Source organism: Ricinus communis, chromosome 5 (genome assembly GCF_019578655.1).
Source record: "Ricinus communis isolate WT05 ecotype wild-type chromosome 5, ASM1957865v1, whole genome shotgun sequence".
Classification (NCBI taxonomy): Eukaryota; Viridiplantae; Streptophyta; class Magnoliopsida; order Malpighiales; family Euphorbiaceae; genus Ricinus; species Ricinus communis.
Window position 1 is genome coordinate 19086287 of NC_063260.1, and position 20599 is coordinate 19106885.

Genomic DNA, 20599 nt, shown 5'->3' on the forward strand with positions numbered 1-20599 from the left:
ATTAAGTATTAGCTACTAACCCAATCAGTCTATTTGGATAGTGGCGGCATTTCTTTCTAACGGCTGATTGAGATCATAATAAAGATGCAAACACGGACAATCACATCAACATCAATAAACACCTAGCCATACTGATCAAAATAACAATAACAAATCACTTTAGCTCAAGAATAAAGAACTTATCTTTTCAAGTATCAGCTTCTAACTGATCATAAGTTTTTCAACTTAACTTGTGCCGACGCAAACCTTATATTCTTCGAGCTCCAACCTTCAAGCACATAACATTTTAATAAATTAGAGTTTATAAAATTTCTATTTCTAATTAATAATCATCACACTATATTATAAAAATTCAATTCAAACATCAAAAAATATATGTGTAATATACTACTCACAGTAAGACGCTCCAAAGCTAACCTCCATCCGTCGCACTTAATGACTCCGGGTTATCTAGTCACAAATATACAAATTAAAGTTTATAAATTTTCTATTTCTAATTAACAATCATCAAACTATATTGTGTTCACTGTCTCAATTTCTATTTCCTAGGTCCGTACCTCTACCTCAACTCTAAATAATTTCATGATAAGGTTAGTAGCTAATCTTTAATTTTATTAAGTTGCATGGTGGAGTTACTTCAAAAGTAATGTTTGGTAGAGATGAGGTACAAGTACTAACATAGAAATAGAAATTCAGAAAGTTAACAAAATAAGAAAATAAAAAAAGTTATATTTAGCTCAAGAATAGACAACTTAGCTTTTCAAGTATCGGCTTCTAACTGATGATCAGTTTTCAACTTAACATGTGCCGAGGCAAATCTTATGTTCTTCGAGCTCCAATTTTCAAGCACATACCATTTTTAACAAATTAGAGTTTAATAAATTTTATATTTCTAATTAACAATCATCAAACTATATTTTGTTCCCTGTCCCAATTTCTATTTCTAGGTCCGTACCTCTACCTCAACTCTAAATAATTTCATGATAGGGTTAGTAGCTAATCTTTAATTTTATTAAGTCGCATGGTGGAGTTACTTCAAAAGTAATGTTTGGTAGAGATGAGGTAGAAGTACTAACATAGAAATAGAAATTCAGAAAGTTAACATTTAGCTCAAGAATAGACAACTTAGCTTTTCAAGTATCCGCTTCTAACTGATGTTCAGTTCGTCAACTTAACATGTGCCGAGGCAAATCCTATGTTCTTCGAGCTCCAATCTTCAAGCACATACCATTTTTAACAAATTAGAGTTTAATAAATTTTATATTTCTAATTAACAATCATCGAACTGTATTTTGTTGGCTGTCTCAATTTCTATTTCCTAGGTCCGTACCTCTACCTCAACTCTAAATAATTTCATGACAGGGTTAGTAGCTAATCTTTAATTTTATTAAGTTGCATGGTGGAGTTACTTCAAAAATAATGTTTGGTAGAGATGAGGTAGGCGTACTGACATAGAAATAGAAATTGAGATATTAAACAAATTAAGAAAATTAAAAAAATTATATTTAGCTCAAGAATAAAGAACTTATCTTTTCAAGTATCAGCTTCTAACTGATCATAAGTTTTTCAACTTAACTTGTGCCGACGCAAACCTTATATTCTTCGAGCTCCAACCTTCAAGCACATAACATTTTAATAAATTAGAGTTTATAAAATTTCTATTTCTAATTAATAATCATCACACTATATTATAAAAATTAAATCTAAACATCAAAAAATATATGTGTAATATACTACTCACAGTAAGACGCTCCAGAGCTAACCTCCATCCGTCGCACTTAATGACTCCGGGTTATCTAGTCACAAATATACAAATTAAAGTTTATAAATTTTCTATTTCTAATTAACAATCATCAAACTATATTGTGTTCACTGTCTCAATTTCTATTTCCTAGGTCCGTACCTCTACCTCAACTCTAAATAATTTCATGATAGGGTTAGTAGCTAATCTTTAATTTTATTAAGTTGCATGGTGGAGTTACTTCAAAAGTAATGTTTGGTAGAGATGAGGTAGAAGTACTAACATAGATATAGAAATTCAGAAAGTTAACAAAATAAGAAAATAAAAAAAGTTATATTTAGCTCAAGAATAGACAACTTAGCTTTTCAAGTATCGGCTTCTAACTGATAATCAGTTCGTCAACTTAACATGTGCCGAGGCAAATCTTATGTTCTTCGAGCTCCAATCTTCAAGCACATACCATTTTTAACAAATTAGAGTTTAATAAATTTTATATTTCTAATTAACAATCATCGAACTATATTTTGTTGGCTGTCTCAATTTCTATTTCCTAGGTCCGTACCTCTACCTCAACTCTAAATAATTTCATGACAGGGTTAGTAGCTAATCTTTAATTTTATTAAGTTGCATGGTGGAGTTACTTCAAAAATAATGTTTGGTAGAGATGAGGTAGGCGTACTGACATAGAAATAGAAATTGAGATATTAAACAAATTAAGAAAACTAAAAAAGTTATATTTAGCTCAAGAATAAAGAACTTATCTTTTCAAGTATCAGCTTCTAACTGATCATAAGTTTTTCAACTTAACTTGTGCCGACGCAAACCTTATATTCTTCGAGCTCCAACCTTCAAGCACATAACATTTTAATAAATTAGAGTTTATAAAATTTCTATTTCTAATTAATAATCATCACACTATATTATAAAAATTCAATTCAAACATCAAAATATATATGTGTAATATACTACTCACAGTAAGACGCTCCAAAGCTAACCTCCATCCGTCGCACTTAATGACTCCGGGTTATCTAGTCACAAATATACAAATTAAAGTTTATAAATTTTTTATTTCTAATTAACAATCATCAAACTATATTGTGTTCACTGTCTCAATTTCTATTTCCTAGGTCCGTACCTCTACCTCAACTCTAAATAATTTCATGATAAGGTTAGTAGCTAATCTTTAATTTTATTAAGTTGCATGGTGGAGTTACTTCAAAAGTAATGTTTGGTAGAGATGAGGTACAAGTACTAACATAGAAATAGAAATTCAGAAAGTTAACAAAATAAGAAAATAAAAAAAGTTATATTTAGCTCAAGAATAGACAACTTAGCTTTTCAAGTATCGGCTTCTAACTGATGATCAGTTTTCAACTTAACATGTGCCGAGGCAAATCTTATGTTCTTCGAGCTCCAATCTTCAAGCACATACCATTTTTAACAAATTAGAGTTTAATAAATTTTATATTTCTAATTAACAATCATCAAACTATATTTTGTTCCCTGTCCCAATTTCTATTTCCTAGGTCCGTACCTCTACCTCAACTCTAAATAATTTCATGATAGGGTTAGTAGCTAATCTTTAATTTTATTAAGTTGCATGGTGGAGTTACTTCAAAAGTAATGTTTGGTAGAGATGAGGTAGAAGTACTAACATAGAAATAGAAATTCAGAAAGTTAACATTTAGCTCAAGAATAGACAACTTAGCTTTTCAAGTATCCGCTTCTGATGTTGTCAACTTAACATGTGCCGAGGCAAATCTTATGTTCTTCGAGCTCCAATCTTCAAGCACATACCATTTTTAACAAATTAGAGTTTAATAAATTTTATATTTCTAATTAACAATCATCGAACTATATTTCTGTGTCCCACTCTACCTTAACTCTAAATAATTTCATGATAGGGTTAGTAGCTAATCTTTAATTTTATTAAGTCGCATGTGGAGTTACTTCAAAAGTAATATTTGGTAGAGATGAGGTAGAAGTACTAACATAGAAATAGAAATTCAGAAAGTTAACAAAATAAGAAAATAAAAAGTTATATTTAGATCAAGAATAGACAACTTAGCTTTTCAAGTCGTCAACTTAACATGTGCCGAGGCAAATCTTATGTTCTTCGAGCTCCAATCTTCAAGCACATACCATTTTAACAAATTTCTATTTCCTAGGTTAGTAGCTAATCTTTAATTTTATTAAGTTGTAGAAATAGAAATTGAGATATTAAACAAATTAAGAAAATTAAAAAGTTATATTTAGCTCAAGAATAAAGAACTTATCTTTCAAGTATCGTAGCGATCATAAGTTTTCAACTTAACTTGTAAACCTTATATTCTTGAGCTCCAACCTTCAAGCACATAACATTTTAATAAATTAGAGTTTATAAAATTTCTATTTCTAATTAATAATCATCACACTATATTATAAAATTCAATTCAAACATCATAATGGTTATCTAGTCACAAATATACAAATTAAAGTTTATAAATTTTCTATTTCTAATTAACAATCTCAATTTCTATTTCCTAGGTCCGACTCTACCTCAACTCTAAATAATTTCATGATAGGGTTAGTAGCTAATCTTTAATTTTATTAAGTTGCATGGTGGAGTTACTTCAAAAGTAATGTTTGGTAGAGATGAGGTACAAGTACTAACATAGAAATAGAAATTCAGAAAGTTAACAAAATAAGAAAATAAAAAAGTTATATTTAGCTCAAGAATAGACAACTTAGCTTTTCAAGTATGATCGCCAACTTAACATGTGCCGAGGCAAATCTTATGTTCTTCGAGCTCCAATCTTCAAGCACATACCATTTTTAACAAATTAGAGTTTAATAAATTTTATATTTCTAATTAACAATCATCAAACTATATTTTGTTCTCAACTCTAAATAATTTCATGATAGGGTTAGTAGCTAATCTTTAATTTTATTAAGTTGCATGGTGGAGTTACTTCAAAAGTAATGTTTGGTAGAGATGAGGTAGAAGTACTAACATAGAAATAGAAATTGAAAGTTAACATTTAGCTCAAGAATAGACAACTTAGCTTTTCAAGTATCCGCCTAATCATGTCAACTTAACATGTGCCGAGGCAAATCTTATGTTCTTCGAGCTCCAATCTTCAAGCACATACCATTTTTAACAAATTAGAGTTTAATAAATTTTATATTTCTAATTAACAATCATCAAACTATATTTTGTTCAACGTCCCAATTTTATTTCTAGGTCCGTACCTTAACTCTAAATAATTTCATGATAGGGTTAGTAGCTAATCTTTAATTTTATTAAGTCGCATGGTGGAGTTACTTCAAAAGTAATGTTTGGTAGAGATGAGGTAGAAGTACTAACATAGAAATAGAAATTCGAAGTTAACAAAATAAGAAAATAAAAAAGTTATATTTAGATCAAGAATAGACAACTTAGCTTTTCAAGTATCGGCTTCTAACCGATGATCAGTCATTAACTTAACATGTGCCGAGGCAAATCTTATGTTCTTCGAGCTCCAATCTTCAAGCACATACCATTTTTAACAAATTAGAGTTTAATAAATTTTATATTTCTAATTAACAATCATCTCAATTTCTATTTCCTAGGTCCGCACTTCACCTCAACTCTAAATAATTTCATGACAGGGTTAGTAGCTAATCTTTAATTTTATTAAGTTGCATGGTGGAGTTACTTCAAAATAATGTTTGGTAGAGATGAGGTGACATAGAAATAGAAATTGAGATATTAAACAAATTAAGAAAATTAAAAAGTTATATTTAGCTCAAGAATAAAGAACTTATCTTTTCAAGTATCGGCTTCTAACTGATCATAAGTTTTCAACTTAACTTGTGCAAACCTTATATTCTTCGAGCTCCAACCTTCAAGCACATAACATTTTAATAAATTAGAGTTTATAAAATTTCTATTTCTAATTAATAATCATCACACTATATTATAAAAATTCAATTCAAACATCAAAAATATATGTGTAATATACTACTCACGATGAAGACGCTCCAAAGTTAACCTCCATCCGTCACTTAATGACTCCGGGTTATCTAGTCACAAATATACAAATTAAAGTTTATAAATTTTCTATTTCTAATTAACAATCATCAAACTATATTGTGTTCACTGTCTCAATTTCTATTTCCTAGGTCCGTACCTCTACCTCAACTCTAAATAATTTCATGATAAGGTTAGTAGCTAATCTTTAATTTTATTAAGTTGCATGGTGGAGTTACTTCAAAAGTAATGTTTGGTAGAGATGAGGTACAAGTACTAACATAGAAATAGAAATTCAGAAAGTTAACAAAATAAGAAAATAAAAAAAGTTATATTTAGCTCAAGAATAGACAACTTAGCTTCTCAAGTATCGGCTTCTAACTGATGATCAGTTTTCAACTTAACATGTGCCGAGGCAAATCTTATGTTCTTCGAGCTCCAATCTTCAAGCACATACCATTTTTAACAAATTAGAGTTTAATAAATTTTATATTTCTAATTAACAATCATCAAACTATATTTTGTTCCCTGTCCCAATTTCTATTTCCTAGGTTCGTACCTCTACCTCAACTCTAAATAATTTCATGATAGGGTTAGTAGCTAATCTTTAATTTTATTAAGTTGCATGGTGGAGTTACTTCAAAAGTAATGTTTGGTAGAGATGAGGTAGAAGTACTAACATAGAAATAGAAATTCAGAAAGTTACCATTTAGCTCAAGAATAGACAACTTAGCTTTTCAAGTATCCGCTTCTAACTGATGTTCAGTTCGTCAACTTAACATGTGCCGAGGCAAATCTTATGTTCTTCGAGCTCCAATCTTCAAGCACATACCATTTTTAACAAATTAGAGTTTAATAAATTTTATATTTCTAATTAACAATCATCGAACTGTATTTTGTTGGCTGTCTCAATTTCTATTTCCTAGGTCCGTACCTCTACCTCAACTCTAAATAATTTCATGACAGGGTTAGTAGCTAATCTTTAATTTTATTAAGTTGCATGGTGGAGTTACTTCAAAAATAATGTTTGGTAGAGATGAGGTAGGCGTACTGACATAGAAATAGAAATTGAGATATTAAACAAACTAAGAAAATTAAAAAAATTATATTTAGCTCAAGAATAAAGAACTTATCTTTTCAAGTATCAGCTTCTAACTGATCATAAGTTTTTCAACTTAACTTGTGCCGACGCAAACCTTATATTCTTCGAGCTCCAACCTTCAAGCACATAACATTTTAATAAATTAGAGTTTATAAAATTTCTATTTCTAATTAATAATCATCACACTATATTATAAAAATTTAATTTAAACATCAAAAAATATATGTGTAATATACTACTCACAGTAAGACGCTCCAGAGCTAACCTCCATCCGTCGCACTTAATGACTCCGGGTTATCTAGTCACAAATATACAAATTAAAGTTTATAAATTTTTTATTTCTAATTAACAATCATCAAACTATATTGTGTTCACTGTCTCAATTTCTATTTCCTAGGTCCGTACCTCTACCTCAACTCTAAATAATTTCATGATAAGGTTAGTAGCTAATCTTTAATTTTATTAAGTTGCATGGTGGAGTTACTTCAAAAGTAATGTTTGGTAGAGATGAGGTACAAGTACTAACATAGAAATAGAAATTCAGAAAGTTAACAAAATAAGAAAATAAAAAAAGTTATATTTAGCTCAAGAATAGACAACTTAGCTTTTCAAGTATCGGCTTCTAACTGATGATCAGTTTTCAACTTAACATGTGCCGAGGCAAATCTTATGTTCTTCGAGCTCCAATCTTCAAGCACATACCATTTTTAACAAATTAGAGTTTAATAAATTTTATATTTCTAATTAACAATCATCAAACTATATTTTGTTCCCTGACCCAATTTCTATTTCCTAGGTCCGTACCTCTACCTCAACTCTAAATAATTTCATGATAGGGTTAGTAGCTAATCTTTAATTTTATTAAGTTGCATGGTGGAGTTACTTCAAAAGTAATGTTTGGTAGAGATGAGGTAGAAGTACTAACATAGAAATAGAAATTCAGAAAGTTAACATTTAGCTCAAGAATAGACAACTTAGCTTTTCAAGTATCCGCTTCTAACTGATGTTCAGTTCGTCAACTTAACATGTGCCGAGGCAAATCTTATGTTCTTCGAGCTCCAATCTTCAAGCACATACCATTTTTAACAAATTAGAGTTTAATAAATTTTATATTTCTAATTAACAATCATCAAACTATATTTTGTTCACTGTCCCAATTTCTATTTCTAGGTCCGTACCTCTACCTCAACTCTAAATAATTTCATGATAGGGTTAGTAGCTAATCTTTAATTTTATTAAGTTGCATGGTGGAGTTATTTCAAAAGTAATATTTGGTAGAGATGAGGTAGAAGTACTAACATAGAAATAGAAATTCAGAAAGTTAACAAAATAAGAAAATAAAAAAAGTTATATTTAGCTCAAGAATAGACAACTTAGCTTTTCAAGTATTCTTCAACTTAACATGTGCCGAGACAAATCTTATGTTCTTCGAGCTCCAATCTTCAAGCACATACCATTTTTAACAAATTAGAGTTTAATAAATTTTATATTTCTAATTAACAATCATCAAACTATATTTTGTTCCCTCTCCCAATTTCTATTTCCTAGGGCCGTACCTCTACCTCAACTCTAAATAATTTCATGATAGGGGTAGTAGCTAATCTTTAATTTTATTAAGTTGCATGGTGGAGTTACTTCAAAAGTAATGTTTGGTAGAGATGAGGTAGAAGTACTAACATAGAAATAGAAATTGAGAAAGTTAACAAAATAAGAAAATAAAAGTTATAATCTTATGTTCTTGAGCTCCAATCTTCAAGCACATACCATTTTAACAAATTAGAGAACAAGAGACCTCAACTCTAAATAATTTCATGATAGGGTTAGTAGCTAATCTTTAATTTTATTAAGTTGCATGGTGGCATTTAGCTCAAGAATAGACAACTTAGCTTTTCAAGTACTTAACCGATGATCACCAACTTAACATGTGCCGAGGCAAATCTTATGTTCTTCGAGCTCCAATCTTCAAGCACATACCATTTTAACAAATTAGAGTTTAATAAATTTTATATTTCTAATTAACAATCATCAAACTATATTTTGTTATCCCAATTTCTATTTCTAGGTCCGCACTCTACCTCAACTCTAAATAATTTCTCAAACTTAACATGTGCCGACAAATCTTATGTTCTTGAGCTCCAATCTTCAAGCACATACCATTTTAACAAATTAGAGTTTAATAAATTTTATATTTCTAATTAACAATCATCCCAATTTCTATTTCTAGGTCCGTACCTCTACCTCAACTCTAAATAATTTCATGATAGGGTTAGTAGCTAATCTTTAATTTTATTAAGTTGCATGGTGGAGTTACTTCAAAAGTAATGTTTGGTAGAGATGAGGTAGAAGTACTAACATAGAAATAGAAATTGAGAAAGTTAACAAAATAAGAAAATAAAAAAAGTTATATTTAGCTCAAGAATAGACAACTTAGCTTTTCAAGTATCGGCTTCTAACTGATGATCAATTCTTCAACTTAACATGTGCCGAGGCAAATCTTATGTTCTTCGAGCTCCAATCTTCAAGCACATACCATTTTTAACAAATTAGAGTTTAATAAATTTTATATTTCTAATTAACAATCATCAAACTATATTTTGTTCACTGTCCCAATTTCTATTTCTAGGTCCGTACCTCTACCTCAACTCTAAATAATTTCATGATAGGGTTAGTAGCTAATCTTTAATTTTATTAAGTTGCATGGTGGAGTTACTTCAAAAGTAATGTTTGGTAGAGATGAGGTAGAAGTACTAACATAGATATAGAAATTGAGAAAGTTAACAAAATAAGAAAATAAAAAAAGTTATATTTAGCTCAAGAATAGACAACTTAGCTTTTCAAGTATCGATGATCGTTCTTCAACTTAACATGTGCCGAGACAAATCTTATGTTCTTCGAGCTCCAATCTTCAAGCACATACCATTTTTAACAAATTAGAGTTTAATAAATTTTATATTTCTAATTAACAATCATCAAACTATATTTTGTTCACTGTCCCAATTTCTATTTCCTAGGTCCGTACCTCTACCTCAACTCTAAATAATTTCATGATAGGGTTAGTAGCTAATCTTTAATTTTATTAAGTTGCATGGTGGAGTTACTTCAAAAGTAATGTTTGGTAGAGATGAGGTAGAAGTACTAACATAGAAATAGAAATTGAGAAAGTTAACAAAATAAGAAAATAAAAAAAGTTATATTTAGCTCAAGAATAGACAACTTAGCTTTTCAAGTACTTGACTAGCGATGATCGGTTCTTCAACTTAACATGTGCCGAGGCAAATCTTATGTTCTTCGAGCTCCAATCTTCAAGCACATACCATTTTTAACAAATTAGAGTTTAATAAATTTTATATTTCTAATTAACAATCATCAAACTATATTTTGTTCACTGTCCCAATTTCTATTTCTAGGTCCGTACCTCTACCTCAACTCTAAATAATTTCATGATAGGGTTAGTAGCTAATCTTTAATTTTATTAAGTTGCATGGTGGAGTTACTTCAAAAGTAATGTTTGGTAGAGATGAGGTAGAAGTACTAACATAGAAATAGAAATTGAAAGTTAACATTTAGCTCAAGAATACTTCAACTTAACATGTGCCGAGGCAAATCTTATGTTCTTCGAGCTCCAATCTTCAAGCACATACCATTTTTAACAAATTAGAGTTTAATAAATTTTATATTTCTAATTAACAATCATCAAACTATATTTTGTTCACTGTCCCAATTTCTATTTCTAGGTCCGACTCTACCTCAACTCTAAATAATTTCATGATAGGGTTAGTAGCTAATCTTTAATTTTATTAAGTTGCATGGTGGAGTTACTTCAAAAGTAATGTTTGGTAGAGATGAGGTAGAAGTACTAACATAGATATAGAAATTGAGAAAGTTAACAAAATAAGAAAATAAAAAAAGTTATATTTAGCTCAAGAATAGACAACTTAGCTTTTCAAGTATCGATGATCAGTTCTTCAACTTAACATGTGCCGAGACAAATCTTATGTTCTTCGAGCTCCAATCTTCAAGCACATACCATTTTTAACAAATTAGAGTTTAATAAATTTTATATTTCTAATTAACAATCATCAAACTATATTTTGTTCACTCTCCCAATTTCTATTTCCTAGGTCCGTACCTCTACCTCAACTCTAAATAATTTCATGATAGGGTTAGTAGCTAATCTTTAATTTTATTAAGTTGCATGGTGGAGTTACTTCAAAAGTAATGTTTGGTAGAGATGAGGTAGAAATACTAACATAGAAATAGAAATTCAGAAAGTTAACAAAATAAGAAAATAAAAAAAGTTATATTTAGCTCAAGAATAGACAACTTAGCTTTTCAAGTATCGGCTTCTAACTGATGATCAGTTCGTCAACTTAACATGTGCCGAGGCAAATCTTATGTTCTTCGAGCTCCAATCTTCAAGCACATACCATTTTTAACAAATTAGAGTTTAATAAATTTTATATTTCTAATTAACAATCATCGAACTATATTTTCTTGGCTGTCTCAATTTCTATTTCCTAGGTCCGTACCTCTACCTCAACTTTAAATAATTTCATGACAGGGTTAGTAGCTAATCTTTAATTTTATTAAATTGCATGGTGGAGTTACTTCAAAAGTAATGTTTGGTAGAGATGAGGTAGGAGTACTGACATAGAAATAGAAATTGAGATATTAAACAAATTAAGAAAATTAAAAAAGTTATATTTACCTCAAGAATAAAGAACTTATCTTTTCAAGTATTAGCTTCTAACTGATCATAAGTTTTTCAAATTAACTTGTGCCGACGCAAACCTTATGTTCTTTGAGCTCCAACCTTCAAGCACATAACATTTTAATAAATTAGAATTTATAAAATTTTTATTTCTAATTAATAATCATCACACTATATTATAAAAATTCAATTCAAACATCAAATAAAATAAGTTATTCAAACAAAAATATTAAAAAAACCTAACATGACTTTTGGAGTGACTCCACCATGCAACTTAATAAAATTAAAAATTAGCTACAAACCCTATCATGAAATTATTTAGAGATGAGGTAGAGCTACTAACCTTAGAAATAGATATTGAGATAGTGAATATAATAAGGATATTAAAAAGTTATATTTAGCTAAATAATAAATAACTTAACTTTCCAAGTATCGGCTTCTAACTAATCATCAGTTCTTGAACTTAACTTGTGCCGACGTAAACCTCATGTTCTTCAAGCTCCAACCTTCAAGCGCATGCCATTTTTCAGAAATTAGAGTTTATAAATTTTCAATTTCTAATTGGCAAACAAAAGAAGAAAAATAACCGAACATGACTTTTGAAGGAACACTAGCATGCAACTTAACAAAATTAAAAATTAGCTACTAAGCCTATCATGGAATTATTTAAAGACGAGGTAGAGGTACTAATCTTAGAAATAGAAATTGAAAAAGTAAACAAAATAAGAAAATTAAAAAGTCATATTTATCTAAAGAATAAAGAACTTAACCTTTCAAGTATCAGCTTCTAACTGATCATAAGTTTTTCAACTTAACTTGTGCCGACGCAAACCTTATGTTCTTCGAGCTCCAACCTTCAAGTACATAACATTTTAATAAATTAGAGTTTATAAAATTTCTATTTCTAATTAACAATCATCACACTATATTATAAAAATTCAATTCAATCATCAAACAAAAGAAGTTATTCAAACAAAAATATTAAAAAAACCTAACATGACTTTTGTAGTGACTCCACCATGCAACTTAATAAAATTAAAAATTAGCTACTAATCCTATCATGAAATTATTTGGAGATGAGGTAGAGCTACTAACCTTAGAAGTAGAAATTGAGATAGTGAACATAATAAGGAAATTAAAAAGTTATATTTAGCTAAAGAATAAATAACTTAACTTTTCAAGTATCAGCTTCTAACTAATCATCAGTTCTTCAACTTAACTTGTGCCGACGTAAACCTCATGTTCTTCGAGCTCCAACCTTCAAGCGCAAGCCATTTTTCAGAAATTAGAGTTTATAAATTTTCAATTTCTAATTAGCAAACAAAAGAAGTAAAATAACCGAACATGACTTTTGAATGAACCCTAGCATGCAACTTAATAAAATTAAAAATTAGCTACTTAGCTTTTCAAGTATCGGCTTCTAACTGATGATCAGTTCATCATCTTAACATGTGTCGAGGCAAATCTTATGTTCTTCGAGCTCCAATCTTCAAGCACATACCACTTTTAACAAATTAGAGTTTAATAAATTTTATATTTCTAATTAACAATCATCAAACTATATTTTGTTCACTCTCCCAATTTCTATTTTCTAGGTCCGTACCTCTAACTCAACTCTAAATAATTTCATGATAGGGTTAGTAGCTAATCTTTAATTTTATTAAGTTGCATGGTGGAGTTACTTCAAAAGTAATGTTTGGTAGAGATGAGGTAGAAGTACTAACATAGAAATAGAAATTCAAAAAGTTAACATTTAGCTCAAGAATAGACAACTTAGCTTTTCAAGTATCGGCTTCTAATTGATGTTCAGTTCGTCAACTTAACATGTGCCGAGGCAAATCTTATGTTCTTCGAGCTCCAATCTTCAAGCACATACCATTTTTAACAAATTAGAGTTTAATAAATTTTATATTTCTAATTAACAATCATCAAACTATATTTTGTTCACTGTCCCAATTTCTATTTCCTAGGTCCGTACCTCTACCTCAACTCTAAATAATTTCATGACAGGGTTAGTAGCTAATCTTTAATTTTATTAAGTTGCATGGTGGAGTTACTTCAAAAGTAATGTTTGGTAGAGATGAGGTACAAATACTAACATAGAAATAGAAATTGAGAAAGTTAACAAAATAAGAAAATAAAAAAAGTTATATTTAGCTCAAGAATAAAGAACTTATCTTTTCAAGTATCAGCTTCTAACTGATCATAAGTTTTTCAACTTAACTTGTGCCGACGCAAACCTTATATTCTTCGAGCTCCAACCTTCAAGCACATAACATTTTAATAAATTAGAGTTTATAAAATTTCTATTTCTAATTAATAATCATCACACTATATCATAAAAATTCAATTCAAACATCAAAAAATATATGTGTAAAATACTACTCACAGTAAGACGCTCCAGAGCTAACCTCCATCCGTCGCACTTAATGACTCCGGGTTATCTAGTGACAAATATACAAATTAAAGTTTATAAATTTTCTATTTCTAATTAACAATCATCAAACTATATTGTGTTCACTGTCTCAATTTCTATTTCCTAGGTCCGTACCTCTACCTCAACTCTAAATAATTTCATGATAGGGTTAGTAGCTAATCTTTAATTTTATTAAGTTGCATGGTGGAGTTACTTCAAAAGTAATGTTTGGTAGAGATTAGGTAGAAGTACTAACATAGAAATAGAAATTGAGAAAGTTAACAAAATAAGAAAATGAAAAAAGTTATATTTAGCTCAAGAATAGACAACTTAGCTTTTCAAGTATCGGCTTCTAACTGATGATCAGTTCTTCAACTTAACATCTGCCGAGGCAAATCTTATGTTCTTCGAGCTCCAATCTTCAAGCACATACCATTTTTAACAAATTAGAGTTTAATAAATTTTATATTTCTAATTAACAATCATCAAACTATATTTTGTTCCCTCTCCCAATTTCTATTTCCTAGGTCCGTACCTCTACCTCAACTCTAAATAATTTCATGATAGGGTTAGTAGCTAATCTTTAATTTTATTAAGTTGCATGGTGGAGTTACTTCAAAAGTAATGTTTGGTAGAGATGAGGTAGAAGTACTAACATAGAAATAGAAATTGAGAAAGTTAACAAAATAAGAAAATAAAAAAAGTTATATTTAGCTCAAGAATAGACAACTTAGCTTTTCAAGTATCGGCTTCTAACTGATGATCAGTTCTTCAACTTAACATGTGCCGAGGCAAATCTTATGTTCTTCGAGCTCCAATCTTCAAGCACATACCATTTTTAACAAATTAGAGTTTAATAAATTTTATATTTCTAATTAACAATCACCGAACTAAATTTTGTTGGCTGTCTCAATTTCTATTTCCTAGGTCCGTACCTCTACCTCAACTCTAAATAATTTCATGACAGGGTTAGTAGCTAATCTTTAATTTTATTAAGTTGCATGGTGGAGTTACTTCAAAAGTAATGTTTGGTAGAGATGAGGTAGGAGTACTGACATAGAAATAGAAATTGAGATATTAAACAAATTAAAAAAATTAAAAAAGTTATATTTACCTCAAGAATAAAGAACTTATCTTTTCAAGTATCAGCTTCTAACTGATCATAAGTTTTTCAACTTAACTTGTGCCGACGCAAACCTTATGTTCTTCGATCTCCAACCTTTAAGCACATAACATTTTAATAAATTAGAGTTTATAAAATTTCTATTTCTAATTAATAATCATCACACTATATTATAAAAATTCAATTCAAACATCAAATAAAATAAGTTATTCAAAAAAAAATATTAAAAAAACCTAACATGACTTTTGGAGTGACTCCACCATGCAACTTAATAAAATTAAAAATTAGCTACTAACTCTATCATGAAATTATTTAGAGATGAGGTAGAGCTACTAACCTTAGAAATAGATATTGAGATAGTGAACATAATAAGGATATTAAAAAGTTATATTTAGCTAAATAATAAATAACTTAACTTTCCAAGTATCGGCTTCTAACTAATCATCAGTTCTTCAACTTAACTTGTGCCAACGTAAACCTCATGTTCTTCAAGCTCCAACCTTCAAGCGCATGCCATTTTACAGAAATTAGAGTTTATAAATTTTCAATTTCTAATTAGCAAACAAAAGAAGGAAAATAACCGAACATGACTTTTGAAGGAACCCTAGCATGCAACTTAATAAAATTAAAAATTAGCTACTTAGCTTTTCAAGTATCAGCTTCTAACTGATTATCAGTTCATCATCTTAACATGTGTCGAGGCAAATCTTATGTTTTTCGAGCTCCAATCTTCAACCACGTACCACTTTTAACAAATTAGAGTTTAATAAATTTTATATTTCTAATTAAACAATCATCGGACAATATTACAAACAATGCAATTCAAACATCAAACAAAAAAAGTAATTCAGACAAAAAAACTAAAATAACCCAACAAGAACTATGAAGTAACTCCGCCATGCAACTTAACAAAATTAAGTATTAGCTACTAACCCAATCAGTCTATTTGGATAGTGGCGGAATTTCTTTCTGACGGCTGATTGAGATCATAATAAAGATGCAAACACGGACAATCACATCAACATCAATAAACACCTAGCAATACTGATCAAAATAACAATAACAAATCACTTTAAGCCTAATATTACTTGTCAAGCATATGCGCCTATGTCCGATGATTACCCCATCGCCTACGAGGTTCTAACTCAATCTAGTTATGCAGTTAAAATCTAATTTTTCACATAATGCCTGCGGGCATATCATCTTAATCACTAAGTTTGGTCATTCTCATTCTTATTTAAACGCATGCATATTGCAAAGGAGAGAGCAGAAAAAGCATATACATACATATATGTGTAATATACTACTCACAGTAAGACGCTCCAGAGCTAACCTCCATCCGTCGCACTTAATGACTCCGGGTTATCTAGTCACAAATATACAAATTAAAGTTTATAAATTTTCTATTTCTAATTAACAATCATCAAACTATATTTTGTTCACTGTCTCAATTTCTATTTCCTAGGTCCGTACCTCTACCTCAACTCTAAATAATTTCATGATAGGGTTAGTAGCTAATCTTTAATTTTATTAAGTTGCATGATGGAGTTACTTCAAAAGTAATGTTTGGTAGAGATGAGGTAGAAGTACTAACATAGAAATAGAAATTGAGAAAGTTAACAAAATAAGAAAATAAAAAAAGTTATATTTAGCTCAAGAATAGACAACTTAGCTTTTCAAGTATCGGCTTCTAACTGATGATAAGTTCTTCAACTTAACATGTGCCGAGGCAAATCTTATGTTCTTCGAGCTCCAATCTTCAAGCACATACCATTTTTAACAAATTAGAGTTTAATAAATTTTATATTTCTAATTAACAATCATCAAACTATATTTTGTTCACTATCCCAATTTCTATTTCCTAGGTCCGTACCTCTACCTCAACTCTAAATAATTTCATGATAGGGTTAGTAGCTAATCTTTAATTTTATTAAGTTGCATGGTGGAGTTACTTCAAAAGTAATGTTTGGTAGAGATGAGATAGAAGTACTAACATAGAAATAGAAATTCAGAAAGTTAACAAAATAAAAAAATAAAAAAAGTTATATTTAGCTCAAGAATAGACAACTTAGCTTTTCAAGTATTGGCTTCTAACTGATGATCAGTTCGTCAACTTAACATGTGCTGAGGCAAATCTTATGTTTTTCGAGCTCCAATCTTCAAGCACATACCATTTTTAACAAATTAGAGTTTAATAAATTTTATATTTCTAATTAACAATCACCGAACTAAATTTTATTGGCTGTCTCAATTTCTATTTCCTAGGTCCGTACCTCTACCTCAACTCTAAATAATTTCATGACAGGGTTAGTAGCTAATCTTTAATTTTATTAAGTTGCATGGTGGAGTTACTTCAAAAGTAATGTTTGGTAGAGATGAGGTAGGAGTACTGACATAGAAATAGAAATTGAGATATTAAACAAATTAAGAAAATTAAAAAAGTTATATTTACCTCAAGAATAAAAAACTTATCTTTTCAAGTATCAGCTTCTAACTGATCATAAGTTTTTCAACTTAACTTGTGCCGACGCAAACCTTATGTTCTTCGATCTCCAACCTTCAAGCACATAACATTTTAATAAATTAGAGTTTATAAAATTTCTATTTCTAATTAATAATCATCACTATATTAAAAAAATTCAATTCAAACATCAAACAAAAGAAGTTATTCAAACAAAAATATTAAAAAAACCTAACATGAGTTTTGGAGTGACTCCACCATGCAACTTAATAAAATTAAAAATTATCTACTAACCCTATCATGAAATTATTTAGAGATGAGGTAGAGCTACTAACCTTAGAAGTAGAAATTGAGATAGTGAACATAATAAGGAAATTAAAAATTTATATTTAGCTAAAGAATAAATAACTTAACTTTTCAAGTATCAGCTTCTAACTAATCATCAGTTCTTCAACTTAACTTGTGCCGACGTAAACGTCATGTTCTTCGAGCTCCAACCTTCAAGCGCATGCCATTTCTCAGAAATTAGAGTTTATAAATTTTCAATTTCTAATTAGCAAACAAAAGAAGTAAAATAACCGAACATGACTTTTGAAGGAACCCTAGCATGCAACTTAATAAAATTAAAAATTAGCTACTTAGCTTTTCAAGTATCGGCTTCTAACTGATGATCAGTTCATCATCTTAACATGTGTCGAGACAAATCTTATGTTCTTCGAGCTCCAATCTTCAAGCACATACCACTTTTAACAAATTAGAGTTTAATAAATTTTATATTTCTAATTAAACAATCATCGGACAATATTACAAACAATGCAATTCAAACATCAAACAAAAAAAGTAATTCAGACAAAAAAACTAAAATAACCCAACAAGAACTATGAAGTAACTCCGCCATGCAACTTAACAAAATTAAGTATTAGCTACTAACCCAATCAGTCTATTTGGATAGTGGCGGCATTTCTTTCTGACGGCTGATTGAGATCATAATAAAGATGCAAACACGGACAATCACATCAACATCAATAAACACCTAGCAATACTGATCAAAATAACAATAACAAATCACTTTAAGCCTAATATCACTTGTCAAGCATATCCCCCTATGTCCGATGATTACCCGATCGCCTACAAGGTTCTAACTCAATCTAGTTATGCAGTTAAAATCTACTTTATCACATAATGCCTGCGGGCATATCATCTTAATCACTAAGTTTGGTCATTCTCATTCTCATTTAAACGCATGCATATTGCAAACGAGAGAGGAGAAAAAGCATATACATACATATATGTGTAATATACTACTCACAGTAAGACGCTCCAGAGCTAACCTCCATCTGTCGCACTTAATGACTCCGGGTTATCTAGTCACAAATATACAAATTAAAGTTTATAAATTTTCTATTTCTAATTAACAATCATCAAACTATATTTTGTTCACTGTCTCAATTTCTATTTCCTAGGTCCGTACCTCTACCTCAACTCTAAATAATTTCATGATAGGGTTAGTAGCTAATCTTTAATTTTATTAAGTTGCATGATGGAGTTACTTCAAAAGTAATGTTTGGTAGAGATGAGGTAGAAGTACTAACATAGAAATAGAAATTGAGAAAGTTAACAAAATAAGAAAATAAAAAAAGTTATATTTAGCTCAAGAATAGACAACTTAGCTTTTCAAGTATCGGCTTCTAACTGATGATCAGTTCTTCAACTTAACATGTGCCGAGGCAAATCTTATGTTCTTCGAGCTCCAATCTTCAAGCACATACCATTTTTAACAAATTAGAGTTTAATAAATTTTATATTTCTAATTAACAATCATCAAACTATATTTTGTTCACTGTCCCAATTTCTATTTCCTAGGTCCGTACCTCTACCTCAACTCTAAATAATTTCATGATAGGGTTAGTAGCTAATCTTTAATTTTATTAAGTTGCATGGTGGAGTTACTTCAAAAGTAATGTTTGGTAGAGATGAGGTAGGAGTACTGACATAGAAATAGAAATTGAGATATTAAACAAATTAAGAAAATTAAAAAAGCTATATTTACCTCAAGAATAAAGAACTTATCTTTTCAAGTATCAGCTTCTAACTGATCATAAGTTTTTCAACTTAACTTGTGCCGACGCAAACCTTATGTTCTTCGATCTCCAACCTTCAAGCACATAACATTTTAATAAATTAGAGTTTATAAAATTTCTATTTCTAATTAATAATCATCACTATATTAAAAAAATTCAATTCAAACATCAAACAAAAGAAGTTATTCAAACAAAAATATTAAAAAAACCTAACATGACTTTTGGAGTGACTCCACCATGCAACTTAATAAAATTAAAAATTAGCTACTAACTCTATCATGAAATTATTTAGAGATGAGGTAGAGCTACTAACCTTAGAAATAGAAATTGAGATAGTGAACATAATAAGGAAATTAAAAAGTTATATTTAGCTAAAGAATAAATAACTTAACTTTTCAAGTATCAGCTTCTAACTAATCATCAGTTCTTCAACTTAACTAGTGCCGATGTAAACCTCATGTTCTTCGAGCTCCAACCTTTTAAGCGCATGCCATTTTTCAGAAATTAGAGTTTATAAATTTTCAATTTCTAATTAGCAAACAAAAGAAGTAAAATAACCGAACATGACTTTTGAAGGAACACTAGCATGCAACTTAATAAAATTAAAAATTAGCTACTAAGCCTATCATGGAATTATTTAAAGACGAGGTAGAGGTACTAATCTTGGAAATAGATATTGAAATAGTAAACAAAATAAGAAAATTAAAAAGTCATATTTAGCTAAAGAATAAAGAACTTAATCTTTCAAGTATCAGCTTCTAACTGATCATAAGTTTTTCAACTTAACTTATGTCGACGCAAACCTTATGTTCTTCGAGCTCCAACCTTCAAGCACATAACATTTTAACAAATTAGAGTTTATAAAATTTCTATTTCTAATTAACAATCATTACACTATATTACAAAAATTCAATTAAAACATCAAACAAAGTTATTCAAACAAAAATATTAAATAAACCAAACATGACTTTTG